The sequence below is a fragment of the Rattus norvegicus genome, chromosome 20, assembly GCF_036323735.1.
Source record: "Rattus norvegicus strain BN/NHsdMcwi chromosome 20, GRCr8, whole genome shotgun sequence".
NCBI lineage: Eukaryota > Metazoa > Chordata > Mammalia > Rodentia > Muridae > Rattus > Rattus norvegicus.
In genome coordinates this window covers 2,190,301-2,206,639 of record NC_086038.1, presented here as the reverse complement: position 1 = coordinate 2,206,639, position 16,339 = coordinate 2,190,301, and the positions used below count along the sequence as shown (strand labels likewise).

The 16,339-nt window shown below is 44.8% G+C and overlaps 1 pseudogene; it reads left to right on the top strand.

The window, feature by feature from the left end:
- Positions 1,354-1,622, top strand: 2879a1 (class I gene fragment 2879; annotated as a pseudogene).

The following is a 16,339-nucleotide window of genomic DNA, read 5'->3' as shown; positions in this document are numbered from 1 at the left end:
CTCCTTTGCCCTTTTCACTCAGCTACAGCCAGATTCCTTCCTGTGCCCACACTACTGTGTACTGTGAGTACAGTGGATGGGGTGGGGTGGGTTGGTAGGTGTGGGCTGATAGGGATGTGGTCATACCACTTTAATCCCATAATAGTCATAAAAGCACATTTGGAGTAAAACCTGCTGGTTTTTGTCTGCTTGCTTGCTAGTGCTGTTTTGTTGTTGTTTATGTGTTTGTGTGTAAAAACACTAGTTTATACTGGGGGTGCGTGTGTACTTCCCACCAAGTGCTTGTGACAGCCTCAGAAGGAGTTTCAAGAGGCCCACTTCTTCCTTCCTGTGGATCCCTGGGATCAAACCCAGGTTCTCAGGTGCAATAGCAGTGCCTCTCTTGATGGCCCTCAGCATAGTTTTCATTATCTTATGTCTATGGCTCCCTTGCAGAGATCACCAATCAGGGGCTGAGGAACACTGTAACTCTTCAAGAAGACAAGACTGAGTGTGCAGAAGAGGAATAAGTTCCTGTACCTCAGAAGGAGGCCCATCCAGGAGGCCACAAGAGAACCTAAGAGATGGTAAAGATAAGGGACATAAGTCAGGGGTACTAACTGTAGATCCATGTGGAAAACATTAGAGACAAGTTAATAAGAAAAATTTACATCAAGATTAACACAAATCAATATGAAATTAAATATAACGTTAGAAGATTAAATGCAGTTGTACAACTGGTCAGATCCTGTACGAGAGTGCTGTAGTGGGGTAAGGAAACTGTTACTAGCAACTTGTCTGCATCAGACTCATACATAAGGATGAAGCACACAGAAGTCTGTAAAGGAACCATCGTCTCTTTAACAAATTAAAAGAGAAATAGAGGAAGATCAGCCAGGGCATGTGAGCTGACTATTTGGGCTGTCATCTGCGCCCAAATCCAGTGCTTCAACTCGGTCCACCCCAAAATCTCCTCCATCTGTGAGCAGCTTCTCCTCCATCTGTGAGCTGGTAGATCAGGGGGAGGAGCCATGGCTGCAGAACCAGATCCAGGAGCAGATCCTGAAACATGGCTGTGACTGAAGCCATCTCCTGCCTGCAGTCGGTGGAGCAGCTCCGTGGAACCTGAGAGACCCATGGTGACAGCAGAGGAGTCTGCAGAGCCCGAAGTGTTCCTGGAAATCCTCGCGAAGGGCAGGTCCACGGAATGAAGCTTTTAAACTGTCAACTCTCATAATTGGAAGGAAAGAGAAGGAACAGAGCTGGGCTTCCAGGGGAGAAAGCAAAAGCAAATGATGGACTGACAGGCTTTGGTCCATGTTGAGCTGGAAACCGTGTGGAGTCCAAAATGCGTGCTCCTGACTCATAAAGGACTGGTTGTAGTAGCCAAGCAGGGTCTTCAGGTTCACTGGAAAGTCAGATCCTCATTCTCTGCTCTCCACAGCTTCAGCTCCCAGTCCTCTGGCCCCTCCTGCTACTGGAAGGATGGAGGACTGAGTGTTGTCAGGGCTGCACTTTCAGATTCCCTAGGTGATGTGGAAGCAGTGCAGCTGCCCCTCATCCAAGTAGCCAACTTCCAGTAACCTATTTTCCTACAGGCTGGTAGGCACATGGCTGCAAGGAAACACCACAGCAAGTGTGAACCTGGGGACCTTAAGCTGAGAGATCACAACTTCCTCCCAGGACTCAGTTGAGGTTCCCTGGCGACCAGGAGGGGAGCAGGAGGCAGGGCCTGCCATTCCTTTGGAGACTGGCAGAGGGTCTGGTGGGCATTGCAGGGACTAGGCTTCCCAGGTGCCACTCCCTGCAGAGTCTGATTCTCTCCTGACCCTGCACTCACCGGAGCATTTGTGTGTAGGGAATCAGGGCGGCAACCAGCAAAGGGAGGAACAGGGGGGCACCCTCATGCAAATCTACAGATTCAGGGCAAGGTTGATTTCTGCAGATCAGTGTGGACTTTACAACGAGTGCCCTCAGGGTCTCATGGAGTCCTGAATACCTGCTGCTGAGGGCGACCCTGTGGTGAATGCCAGAACCTGCCTGGAAGTGCAAAGTGCCAGCTGCTGACTATAAAGGCCAAGGTAGGGATGACTGCAAGGCTCTTAGCAGAGAATGAGAGACATGGAAGGCTGCTGTGACAACCTCTCCCTTATCACCCCCGCAAAAAAAAAGAGAGAGAGAAAAGGAAAAAGAATGTGGACGGGAAGCCATTGAAAAAAAGTTTAAAAACAATGTGACAAGAATACTGACATATATTTCTACCCATTGGATGTCTTCTGTCAGCTGTGGGGTGAGGAAGGAACCATCTTTAAGGGGGATGGCCACTGGGAGTTTCACCGTGCTCCAGTGCAGCGTATTTGGGCAACACAGTTAGATTAGGCATTGTTTTCTTTTTGTTTTCTGGGAGGTCATAAAGGTTGTGGGACGTCAACTGGGAGGACTGGGAAGTGATTGCGATTGGGGCGCATCATGTGAAATTTCCAAATAATCAATAAATACAGTAAGTTAGAGAAAGAGAGAAGTAAAGTCCCCCTGCGTCACTTTTTATAAGATTGCATCCCGAATATCTTTCCAAAGCTGTGAGTTTGTGGGCAGAGCATCTGGAAGCTTGCTTTGATGTGGAACAAGGACAGCTGAGGTACTGGACCTTGGAATTAGCTTTTGCTAAGTGGAAGAACTGAATGCCACAGACAATGGCGCGGCCAACTGAACTAACATGCAAGTCCCAGACCCAGTCAGGTGATCAGCTCTGTACAAGGTTCCCCTGTTCACAGCATCCTCATAGGGCAGTTTGGGAGGCACTGATTGCAGATCATTGCTCTCTGCATCTCTGTTGTTGGAGACATTTAGGATGTGGGTGCAGACTCTGATTTCTTCCACAGGGCAAGGGAATCCATCGCCATCCCTGACAGCTGAGACAGGAGGAGTAATTCATGTTCCCTGTAGATAAGGAGGGTTTTTCTGGTTAGATCTCTACAGTCAGAGGCAGAAGCAGCAGGCTTCTGGTGGGTGTTATTTCCCCATGTAACCTTAATGAGGGTAGCACACACCTTACTCTGGTGGGACTGTGCTCCACCCAAGGGAACCAATTGAGCCTGGGGACATCCTGCCATGCAAATGTATTGCAAATCTAACCCAGTTTACTCAAGCATTCAATTTCTCATACCCAGTTTGTGTGTGTGTGTGTGTGTGTGTGTGTGTGTGTGTGTTTGTTTGTGTGTCTGTATGTGTGTATGTGTGTTTGTGTGTTTGTGTGTGTGTTTGTGTGTATGTGTATGTGTGTGTGTTTGTGTTTGTGTATGTGTATGTGTTCGTTTGTGTGTGTGTGTGTGTGTGTGTGTTTGTGTGTGTGTGATTGCTTGTTTCCTTTTGTTTTGTTTTTAGAAACAGAGTTTTTCTGTGTAGCTCTGGATCTTGTGGAATTTGCTCTGTAGACCAGGTTGGCCTCAAACTTAGAAACCTACCTGCCTCAGCCTCCCAATTGCTCAGATTAAAAGTATGTGCCCCCAGTGTCTGCCATAAGTAGATGTTTTTTGAAATTTATTTGTTTATTTGCTTACCTATTCACGTAATGTATGTGAGTACTCTGTCTCTCTCTTCAGACATGCCAGACGATGGCACTACACATGGTTGTGAACCAATATGTGGTTGCTGGGAATTGAACTCAGGACCTCGTGAAGAGTAGTCAGTGCTCTTAACCACTGAGCCAACTTTCCAGCCTGCATAATCAGTATTGTATATACCCAATTTTTAACATTGTTTTATGTGTGACACACTTGAAGTTTGTTTTCTGTTACTTTCTTCAGGTTTAGTTTTGACAACATAAACAGAGAGTACACCCGGGAGATGTAACTGGTCTCTCTGCAACTTTGTCTCTGTAAGTCAACCACATTTTTACTTAGTGTGAGTAGAGATGTAGCTCTGAACACATTAAAACGTTGGATCACTTATAAGGTGATAAATTATGTTATGTGTTAACTACAGCTTACAATAATATAGTAACCTTTATAAGATTAAAATTTCATTACTTATACCTATTACGTTTGAGATTTACAAAGTATAATGTTTGAATTGAGGAGTCATCAGTATCAGGATAAAAAAGTTCTTTTGAGGCAGGGTCTCTCTATTATGTAGTCCTCACTTTCCTGGCACTTGCTGTGCAGACCAAGCTAGGCCAGAAGTCACTGAGATCTGCTTGTCGGTTACCCAAGTGCTGGGATTAAAGATGAAGGGCTACATTGCCAAGAGGAGACTCTTCTGGATTCTTCCCCAGTGAAAGTGGAGATTTTTGGACAGGAGTGGCTGACTCACTGCTCAGGCCAACCTCCCCACTCTTGCTAACTTGCATAGTGTGAGAGACTTAGCTGGGGCTCTCAGAGGTTCCCAGTGCATAGCCTCCTTCTTCCTTGAGCCTGTTGCTACCTTGTCCACTTAGTTTATTCTGGATACTTAACCTGACAGTTCTGGAAGGCACCTGTTTCTCTTTCATAAGGCCATCCGGTGTTCTCATCTGGATTTCTCTTGTCCTCCACTTTGCTGGGTTGGTGGCCTCTCAGGCTCAAAGAACCACTCACATCCCTCACCAAGGCAGGCTGCCTGGGTGCCTGCATGACTGGACCCTTAAGCACTCACTTCCACCACAGGACAAGGGTCTTGGGCTTTGTTGAGGTCCTCTAGGCTAGTGTTCCACAGGCCAGAGCCCTGTCCACCAACTACCTCTGATTCTAGTCTCTGAGGTAGGCTCAGTGAAGGAGCCTGGAGACTGCTTGCTGTGAGGACCAGCCCTGAGGGAGGAACCAATTGGGATCAAGTTTAATTAATCCAGACAAGTGCCTCAGATTTCTTTTGTCCCCTGCTCTTGGGATTTCACTCCAGATGCAGGTTTATCTCTGATAAATATTTTAAGAAGCAGCCACTTTTTGGTCCCCTCACATACATCAGCAGACACTGGGCAGACAGGCTCCTTCTACAGACTGGAAATTCCTCCCCTCTGTGCTAATAGACAAATATCTAATGCACAAAATACCAGCAAACACAGACCCCTGTGTCCCGAGCACCTCCTCCTTTCTGCTCACTGTAGAACAAAGCAGTGCCTGAGGCAGATGAACAGCTCAATTCCACCTGGACACTCTATTCTGGAGTCCAGGAGGAGAAAGAGAAACAAAACAAAACAAAAAAACAGAAGAGAATCTTCTAGATCCGTTTAGAGAAAGTTAACACCTTTTGCAAATTTCAGTAAAAACGAAATAGAGAAGTTGAAATGGGGAAACGTCAGGAGGTTGGGAAGGGGAGACTGAAAGACAGAAAATCATGGAGAGAAGAGGAGGGATGGCTCAGTGGTTAAGAACACACTTCTCTTTCTTGCAGACAGAGCTGGAAGCCCAGGATCATGGCTAATTCCAGTTCCTTGGAATCCAAGATCTTTAGCTTTTATGGTCACCTAGTCTTGAGTGCACACACAATTAGACATTACAAAAACAATTTAAGCAGAAATGTGTATTATAGGCAGACTTCACCTCATAGGGTAGACACAAGAATTTTTCCTGAGAGCCTGTTTGGAAGTTCTAGCAGGGGACATCGACTGTCTTACTTATATTCATGGAGAGCCATAGTTTTCCTCTGAGCCTGCAGTGTGGGTTAAATGCACGATTCTGGAGAGGTGAGGAAGGTAGGGGACATCCTTAGAGCTAGTTAGATCAGCAGAGTCAATCGACCCTGGTGATCAATGTGTAGACAGATATTGCAGCCAGCTTGTCCTCACAGTTACAAAATTCTTCCTTCCTTCCTTCCTTCCTTCCTTCCTTCCTTCCTTCCTTCCTTCTTTCCTTCCTTCCTTCCTTCCTCACTCCCTCCCTTCCTTTCTCTCTTTCCCTTCCTTCCCCCTCCCTTTGCTCTTCTTTCCTTCCCATACTTCCTCCTTTTCCTCTTCCTCCCTCACCCAAAGTGACTAATGGATGAAAGATTTTCTTATGGCTCTAGAGGCAAGAGGGAGGCATAACCTCCAGAACCCAGAGTGCAAAGTTGAGAGCTCAAATCTTCAGTCACCAATGAACACTAAGGACAGAGCAGACTGGAAGTGGCTCAAGGCTATGAACTCTCAAAGCTTGCCCACAGTGGCTTACTTCTTAAGGAAGGCTGAAATCTAAAAGTCCTGACTCCCAGTACTACCAACTAGGGGCCAAGTGTTCAAATGCTTGAGCCTAGGGAATGCATTTCTAGATCACTAGACAATCATGCTGCTATCGAAGCAATAGACTCATCCCTCCTGAATGGTTGGTATTACACTAGTGGACAGATCCAAGAGTGGACAGGTCTGAGGTCTGAGGGCAGGGCTTGGGTTGGGCAGTACAGACCTGTGGGTTCACTTCGTGCTGTCTTCTTCATTGTCAGATGGTTTCCAAGCCCTCACCGTCCTGTTGAGAGCAGGTGCCTAGAGAATGCCATAAAAGTCTCTGTGATTGCAAGTTACAAAGTCTAGGAGTTTATACAAGTGCTTTTGGCTCACCCTAACCTGAGGATGGGAAACATGGTGCCCAGCGCCCTCATTCTCCACTTGGTTGCCTTGCCAGGCCAGAGCCAGATCTCTTCTACTTGCCTGAGTGCTTCCACCTCGAGTACAATGAACTAAACCTCTGAAACTGTCATCAAGCCCCAGTAAAATGGTTTCTGTTGTTGTTGTCATTGTCATTGTCGTTTATGCTGCTGCTGCAATAGTCCCAGTGTCTCTTCACAGCAAGAGTACAATAACTAAGACACAGGGTGAACTTTTAAGAAAATGTATTATTGTAAAGTCTATTTAGTGACAAACTGGGAAACTTGTATCTTCTTTCCTTCTATCGAAGGTATAAAGTTGCTTTATCGAACTAAAGCTTTACAAAAAGAAGATCTCAGCTGGAGAGAAGGCTCAGAGCTTAAGAGCACTGTCTGCTCTTCCAGAGGTCATGAGTTCAATTCCCAGCAACCACATGTTGGCTCACAACCATCTATAATGAGATCTTGTGCCCTCCTGGCGCTCTCGTGCACATGCAGTTGGAACATTGTATACATAATAAATAAATAAAAAAATCTCTAAAAATCCGTCTGACTCACAGCATGCTGTAGTAACTTTTTATTTAGAGTGAGTATTCATAGATTTGCAGTTCTGCCCTTTCCTGGCATGAGATTAATCCCATCCTCTTAGGTGCTCACTGCTTTTCCTTGACAGAGATGAGCTGGAGGTATGGTCATGTCTGGGATTAGCTAATGGGCATATTGCACACATTCTGTAATATCCTCTCATTCTCTCTCAATCTCTCTCTCTTTGTGTCTCTCTCTCTCTCTCTCTCTGTCTCTCCCCCCCCCCCTCAGTGAAGGTTGGCCCTGGGAAATTCAGATGCTTTGTCAGAGCAGTTTCAAAAGTGACCTAGGTAAATAGGGACAGAGGGCTCCTGGGTACAGACAGCAGGAACCTGAGTCCTTTCCAGCTGCCATATGAGGAAGCCATATGTCATGTGACTCCAGCTCTAGTGAAGCCTTGAGAACACACAGGAACATGAAAACTAAACTGTGACCTGGGTGAGGTCCTGAGCCAGGGTCACCAAGCACTCCTGCTGTCACACACTGTGGGAAGTGTCAGCTTGGAGTCTCCAGAGGCTGAGCTTGGCTGCTATGCTCCAGTGCAGCAGATTCCTGAGAAGTGCAGGTCTCCAACCATCTTCCTGGGGAAGCCAGAGAACTGTGGGCTGAAGCTACAATGCTCAAAGATGAGGAAATATCCTATCAGGCCTTTCTATCTGCCCTAAGCTGTTATAGGGCAGGCCTCTTAGCTTTTTATTTCAATTTTAAATATTCGAAGTAAAGTGTTGTTCACCAGGGAGGGGTTGGGCAAACCCAGGGCTGGGGACTCTGCAGGTTCCCACTTTCACTTCAGATTGTAACCTGTTCATGTCCTTCTGCCTGGATACTGGTGATTGTCCCACAGGTTTCATCCTTATTAGGTCACAACAGCCTGGGGAACCAACCAGCTTCTCTTAAGGCACTGGTTCCAACTAGTTTCCAGTTTCCCAGAACCCAGATGGGGGAGAGGGGTCAGGGTAGCTGCTCCTGCTGCTGGCTGCCTCCCTGGCCCCAAGGCAGACCCAGGCAGGTGAGTGCGGGGTGGGAGGGGAATGGCCTCTGTGGGGTGGGTTGGGTCCTCACCAGGAAACAGGGATCACAGTGTCACACACCAGACCCCCTGCCTCTTCCCCACGTGCAACCCAAGCCTTGTGACCTGCTCCCCTCCAGGCTGGGCACCCACAGGGGGTCCCAGGTGGAGGTGGGGTCTCAAGGTGCGCCTCTCCCAGGCTCACACTCGCTGCCCTATTTCTCTACAGCAGAGTTCCATCCAGTCTCTGGGAGCCCTGATTCATTACTGTGGGGTACATGGATGGCACACAGTTAAATCGCTTGGATAGCGACCCGGAGAATCCCAGGATGGAGCCAGGGATGGGGTTGATGGCCGGCCAGGGTCAGAGTATTTGGATCCCGAGAAGCAGAGAGCAATGGCTGTGGACCAGAATTACCTGATGAATTTGAGGACAGCCCTGCACTACTACAACCAGAGGAACCAGAGAAGCAGTGAGCCAAGGCTGAGGACTAGAATTACCCTGAGAACTTGTGGACAGCCCTGCAGTACTACAACCAGAGCAAGGGCGGTGGCCGCTCCCTTTCACTTTGCACTGGAGTAATAGGACCTATGTGCCCTGTCTGAGTTTGTCCCAAACCTGAGGGACACAAGGGGACCCAAGACCTGGGACCCACTTTCACTTTAAGTGAAGGGATTCCTAGGTCTGGGCTAACCCAGGAGTCCCTAGGGCTCTCACACTCTCCACAGCTTGAATGGCTGTGACTTGAGGTCTGACCAGAGCTTCCTCTGAGGGTAATGGCAGCTCGCCTATGACTGTAATAGCTTACATCGCCCTGAAGGAAAACCTGAAAGTATGGACCGCGATGAACACGGCTGGACTGATTACAGGACACAAGTGGGAGCAGGCTGGTGCTGCAGAACTTTACAAGGCCTACCTGGAGGGCTAGCTCCTGGGGTGGATGAGCACTTACAGGGAGCACTGGAAGGAGAAGCTGCTGTGCACAGGTAAAGGGGACCAGGGATTCTCCAATCTCTGCCCTTGGGCTGGGGCTCAGTCCTGGGGAACAAGAAGCCCTCAGCTGTGGTGTTGCTGCTGACTCCTCCTGTTTTGCTCTTTGGAAATGTTACTTCCTTGGTCTTTAATTTCTTCAGTCCTTTGTGAAGTGGGGGCTTTATTCCCTTGTGTGCAGTGCAGCTGGTGCAGAATTTCTCCTGCTCTGGCCTCTGTTCCCTCTGCTGGTCCTGTCCTTTTCTGTGTGGAGAATTTATGACCATGCTGACACAGGACCTCATGAACTCCTGTGCACTGCTATTCTAGCTCAAGTCCTTCCCCACTCCATTACTAAATGGTGTCCCCTAGGTTTTCTGTGGGAAGTTTTTCAATTTTTAAGCTAAGGTCTTGAGTGATTTCAACTTTAATTTTGAACAAAGTGAGAGGTGAAAATCTAAATTCATTTCTTCAGAACAACTATCATGAAATTATATCTAGTATGGGATATTCCCCCCATATCTTATCTTGTATGCTCTGTGGAATATTGAGAATGCATATCGTTGATAGTTCTTGTCCAAAATCTCTACCCATGGCTTTGATTTTCCTGTCGTTTTTATGCCAATTCCACCTTGTTCCCATCACTACAACTCTGCCTTCCCTGTGAGGCTGAGACTGAAACCCCTCCAGTCTGATTCCTTAGACTACGTGGCTCTGTGTAGTCTTTTGTAGTATTTTCTAAATCTATCAAATGAATGAGAATCATAAATTAGTTCATTAAGTCTGCAGGGTTCTTTAGTAGAATGGCCATTTTTATAACATTAACTGCCAGTTTTTTTGGGGGGGGCCCAATTTATCAGATACAATTTACAACCTAACAGTATAAAGCCCAATACACCTCCCTCCCTTAAAAGCATTTGAAACAAACTGTGAAGGTCCAGCGGGGAATCTTAACCTGACCTGCCATGTTGTCCTCTAACTCTGCCAGTCTTGAAGCAAGGGCTTTAGCTCCACCTTCAGACATCCTCCTGACTGATTTCCTGTCACAGTACCTTAACGTCAGCAAGGTAGACTTCTGTCCTTTCCTTGGTTTGATGGATCCCTGACCTCTTAATTCTTTCAGAGATATTTTCAATGGCATGTTTTCCCTCATGTCCTCCTCTGAGAAAACACTGTTGTGTAAGGGAAGGCTACGTGTTTTTACATTGATTTTGTGTCCTTAAACAATAGGATTTTCTTAGGTCCAGGATTTTCCCGTGATTCACCTGGGTCTATAAGTAAAGGATCCTCCTGTTTGGAACAATAGTTAATATGACTTCTTCCTGTCCTATACTGATCCCTTTTAAACCTCTCTTTTGCTTAAGACTGAAACAAGTGTAATTTCCCTCCTTGTGTTTGGCTTTTCCATCTATTATCCTTTGTAGGGCTGAGTTTGTAGAAAGATATAGGTAACTTTAGTTTTGTCATAGAATATCTTGGTTTCTCCATCTATGTTAATTGAGAGTTTTGCTGGATACAGTAGCCTGGGCTGGCATTTGTGTTCTCTTAGGGTCAGTATGACATGTGTCCAGGAACTTTTGGCTGTCATAGTCTCTGGTGAGAAATCTGGTGTAATTCTGATAGGTCTGCCTTTATATGTTACTTGACATTTTTCCCTTACTGCTCTTAATATTCTTTCTTTGTTTAGTGCATGTGGCATTGTGACTATTTTGTTATGGGAGGAATTTCTCTTCTGGGCCAAATTGGAGTTCTGTAGGCTTTTCCTCTGTTTATGGGCATCACGTTCTATGGGTTTGGGAAGTTTTCTTCTTTAATTTGGTTGAATATAGTTATGTGCTCTTTAAGTTGGGAGTCTTCTCACTCTTCTATACCTATTATTCTTAGGTTTGATATTCTCACTGTGTCCTGTTTATCCTGTATGTTTTGGGTTAGGAGTCTTTCCATTTTGCATTATCTTTGATGATTGTGTCTATGTTTTCTATGGTATCTTTTGCTCCTGAGATTCTCTCTTCTATCTCTTGTATCCTGTTGATGATGCTCGAATCTATGACTCCTGACCACTTCTCATGTTTCCTATCTCCAGGGTTCTCTCACTTTGGGCTTTCTTTATTGTTTCTATTTCCATTTTTATCTCCTGCGTGATTTTGTTCAATTTCTTCTCCTGTTTGGTTGTTTTCCTGCAATTCTTTAAGGGTTTTTTGTGTTTCCTCTTTAAGGGCTTGTACTTGTTTACTTGTGTTGTCCTGTAATCCCTTAAGTGTATTATTTGTGTCCTTCGGAAAGTCCTCCATCATCATGATAAAATATGATTTTCACATCTTGCCTTTCTGGTGTGTTTGGATATCCAGGGTTTCTTTGGTGAGGGAACTGGGCTCTGAGGATGCCAAGAAGTCTTGGTTTCTGTTGCTTGGGTTCCTGCACTTGCCTCTCACCATCAGGCTGTCTCTGGTGTTAGCTTGTCTTGCTGTTTCTGATGGTGGCGCTTGACCCTCCTGTAGGCCTGTGTGTCAGCACTCCTGTAGACCTGTTTTCCTGTTTTCTTTCAGCCATATAGTCACTCCTGGCAGCTGGTTTTCAGCTCTCAGCGAGGGCAGCAACCTTAAGACTCATGCCCATCTCTGGTCCTAGGTCCCTGTGCACAGGGGTCACAGATGACACAAGGCGTTTTCCTCTTGGATCAGTAATATGGGCAGAGAGTAGTCTCCTCTGGTTTTTCAGGAGTACCTGCACTTATAAGGGTCCAGCTCCCCACCCTCCCCACCCCCAACCCCCCTGGAATTGGAGTGCAGGGAGCTGTTTGACCACTTCAGTTCAGTTCTTGATGCACACTAGAACCACAGGTACTGGCAGCTTACTGCTCCTATATTCCTGTATCCAGAGGCACTTAGCAGTTTCCTCTTGGGCCAGGGATGTTGGCAAATGTAGGCAGAAGTGGAAGTCTGTCCTGTAGTCTCAGGATTGTCCCCACTTCTGGGTGCTCAGCTCTATTTCCCTAGGGTTTGGGAATGGGTAGTTTTGGCATTGGGCAGTCAATGGTCTTAATCTCAGAGCCATCATTCCAGGATGTCTAGTCTTAATGAGAACATATGTAAACATTCTCGGTTTTAAGCTTCTTATTCAATGTATAATTTGAATATATATTTGAGCTTTTAGAGAACTTTTTTTTATATTAACTTGAGTATTTCTTATATACATTTCGAGTGTTATTCCCTTTCCCGGTTTCCGGGCAAACATCCCCCTCCCCCGTCCCCTTCCTTATGGGTATTCCCCTTCCAGCCCTCCCCCCACTGCCACCCTCCCCCCAACAGTCTAGTTCACTGGGGGTTCAGTCTTAGCAGGACCCAGGGCTTCCCCTTCCACTGGTGCTCTTACTAGGATATTCATTGCTACCTATGAGGTCAGAGTCCAGGGTCAGTCCATGTATAGTCTTTAGGTAGTGGCTTAGTCCCTGTAAGCTCTGGTTGCTTGGCATTGTTGTACATATGGGGTCTTGAGCCCCTTCAAGCTCTTCCAGTTCTTTCTCTGATTCCTTCAACGGGGGTCCTATTCTCAGTTCAGTGGTTTGCTGCTGGCATTCGCCTCTGTATTTGCTGTATTCTGGCTATGTCTCTCAGGAGCGATCTACATCCGGCTCCTGTCAGTCTGCACTTCTTTGCTTCATCCATCTTGTCTAATTGGGTGGCTGTATATGTATGGGCCACATGTGCGGCAGGCTCTGAATGGGTGTTCCTTCAGTCTCTGTTTTAATCTTTGCCTCTCCCTTCCCTGCCAAGTGTATTCTTTTTCCTCATTTAAAGAAGGAGTGAAGCATTCACATTTTGATCATCCGTCTTGAGTTTCGTTTGTTCTAGGGATCTAGGGTAATTCAAGCATTTGGGCTAATAGCCACTTATCAATGAGTGCATACCATGTATGTCTTTCTGTGATTGGGGTAGCTCACTCAGGATGATATTTTCCAGTTCCAACCATTTGCCTACAAATTTCATAAACTCATTGTTTTTGATAGCTGAGTAATATTCCATTGTGTAGATGTACCACATTTTCTGTATCCATTCCTCTGTTGAAGGGCATCTGGGTTCTTTCCAGTTTCTGGCTATTATAAATAAGGCTGTGATGAACATAGTGGAGCACGTGTCTCTTTTATATGTTGAGGCATCTTTTGGGTATATGCCCAAGAGAGGTATAGCTGGATCCTCAGGCAGTTCAATGTCCAATTTTCTGAGGAACCTCCAGACTGATTTCCAGAATGGTTTTACCAGTCTGCAATCCCACCAACAATGGAGGAGTGTTCCTCTTTCTCCACATCCTCGCCAGCATCTGCTGTCACCTGAGTTTTTGATCTTAGCCATTCTCACTGGTGTGAGGTGAAATCTCAGGGTTGTTTTGATTTGCATTTCCCTTATGACTAAAGATGTTGAACATTTCTTTAGGTGTTTCTCAGCCATTTGGCATTCCTCAGCTGTGAATTCTTTGTTTAGCTCTGAACCCCATTTTTAATAGGGTTATTTGTTTCCCTGCGGTCTAACTTCTTGAGTTCTTTGTATATTTTCGATATAAGGCCTCTATCTGTTGTAGGATTGGTAAAGATCTTTTCCCAATCTGTTGGTTGCCGTTTTGTCCTAACCACAGTGTCCTTTGCCTTACAGAAGCTTTGCAGTTTTATGAGATCCCATTTGTCGATTCTTGATCTTAGAGCATAAGCCATTGGTGTTTTGTTCAGGAAATTTTTTCCAGTGCCCATGTGTTCCAGATGCTTCCCTAGTTTTTCTTCTATTAGTTTGAGTGTGTCTGGTTTGATGTGGAGGTATTTGATCCACTTGGACTTAAGCTTTGTACAGGGTGATAAGCATGGATCGATCTGCATTCTTCTACATGTTGACGTCCAGTTGAACCAGCACCATTTGCTGAAAATGTTATCTTTTTTCCATTGGATGGTTTTGGCTCCTTTGTCAAAAATCAAGTGACCATAGGTGTGTGGGTTCTTTTCTGGGTCTTCAATTCTATTCCATTGGTCTATCTGTCTGTCTCTGTACCAATACCATGCAGTTTTTATCACTATTGCTCTGTAATACTGCTTGAGTTCAGGGATAGTGATTCCCCCTGAAGTCCTTTTGTTGTTGAGGATAGCTTTAGCTATCCTGGGTTTTTTGTTATTCCAGATGAATTTGCAAATTGTTCTGTCTAACTCTTTGAAGAATTGGATTGGTATTTTGATGGGGATTGCATTGAATCTGTAGATTGCTTTTGGTAAAATGGCCATTTTTACTATATTAATCCTGCCAATCCATGAGCATGGGAGATCTTTCCATCTTCTGAGGTCTTCTTCAATTTCTTTCCTCAGTGTCTTGAAGTTCTTATTGTACAGATCTTTTACTTGCTTGGTTAAAGTCACACCGAGGTACTTTATATTATTTGGGTCTATTATGAAGGGTGTCGTTTCCCTAATTTCTTTCTCGGCTTGTTTCTCTTTTGTATAGAGGAAGGCAACTGATTTATTTGAGTTAATTTTATACCCAGCCACTTTGCTGAAGTTGTTTATCAGCTTTAGTAGTTCTCTGGTGGAACTTTTGGGATCACTTAAATATACTATCATATCATCTGCAAATAGTGATATTTTGACCTCTTCTTTTCCGATCTGTATCCCCTTGATCTCCTTTTGTTGTCTGATTGCTCTGGCTAGAACTTCAAGAACTATATTGAATAAGTAGGGAGAGAGTGGGCCGCCTTGTCTAGTCCCTGATTTTAGTGGGATTGCTTCAAGTTTCTCTCCATTTAGTTTAATGTTAGCAACTGGTTTGCTGTATATGGCTTTTACTATGTTTAGGTATGGGCCTTGAATTCCTATTCTTTCCAGGACTTTTATCATGAAGGGGTGTTGAATTTTGTCAAATGCTTTCTCAGCATCTAATGAAATGATCATGTGGTTCTGTTCTTTCAGTTTGTTTATATAATGGATCACGTTGATGGTTTTCCGTATATTAAACCATCCCTGCATGCCTGGGATGAAGCCTACTTGATCATGGTGGATGATTGTTTTGATGTGCTCTTGAATTCGGTTTGCCAGAATTTTATTGAGTATTTTTGCGTCGATATTCATAAGGGAAATTGGTCTGAAGTTCTCTTTCTTTGTTGTGTCTTTGTGTGGTTTAGGTATAAGAGTAATTGTGGCTTCGTAGAAGGTATTCGGTACTGCTCCATCTGTTTCAATTTTGTGGAATAGTTTGCATAGTATTGGTATGAGGTCTTCTATGAAGGTCTGATAGAATTCTGCACTAAACCCGTCTGGACCTGGGCTCTTTTTGGTTGGGAGACCTTTAATGACTGCTTCTATTTCCTTAGGAGTTATGGGGTTGTTTAACTGGTTTATCTGTTCCTGATTTAACTTCGATACCTGGTATCTGTCTAGGAAATTGTCCATTTCCTGAAGATTTTCAAGTTTTGTTGAATATAGGTTTTTATAGTAAGATCTGATGATTTTTTGAATTTCCTCTGAATCTGTAGTTATGTCTCCCTTTTCATTTCTGATTTTGTTAATTTGGACGCACTCTCTGTGTCCTCTCGTTAGTCTGGCTAAGGGTTTATCTATCTTGTTGATTTTTCAAAGAACCAACTTTTGGTTCTGTTGATTCTTTCTATGGTCCTTTTTGTTTCGACTTGGTTGATTTCAGCTCTGAGTTTGATTATTTCCTGCCTTCTACTCCTCCTGGGTGTATTTGCTTCTTTTTGTTCTAGAGCTTTTAGGTGTGCTGTCAAGCTGCTGACATATGCTCTTTCCTGTTTCTTTCTGCAGGCACTCAGCGCTATGAGTTTTCCTCTTAGCACAGCTTTCATTGTGTCCCATAAGTTTGGGTATGTTGTACCTTCATTTTCATTAAATTCTAAAAAGTTTGTAATTTCTTTCTTTATTTCTTCCTTGACCAGGTTATCATTGAGTAGAACATTGTTCAATTTCCACGTATATGTGGGCATTCTTCCCTTATTGTTATTGAAGACCAGTTTTAGGACATGGTGGTCCGATAGCACGCATGGGATTATTTCTATCTTTCTGTACCTGTTGAGGCCTGTTTTTTGACCAATTATATGGTCAATTTTGGAGAAAGTACCATGAGGAGCTGAGAAGAAGGTATATCCTTTTGCTTTAGGATAGAATGTTCTATAAATATCCGTTAAGTCCATTTGGCTCATGACTTCTCTTAGTCTGTCTACATCACTGTTTAATTTCTGTTTCCATGATCTGTCCATTGATGAGAGTGGGGTGTTGAAAT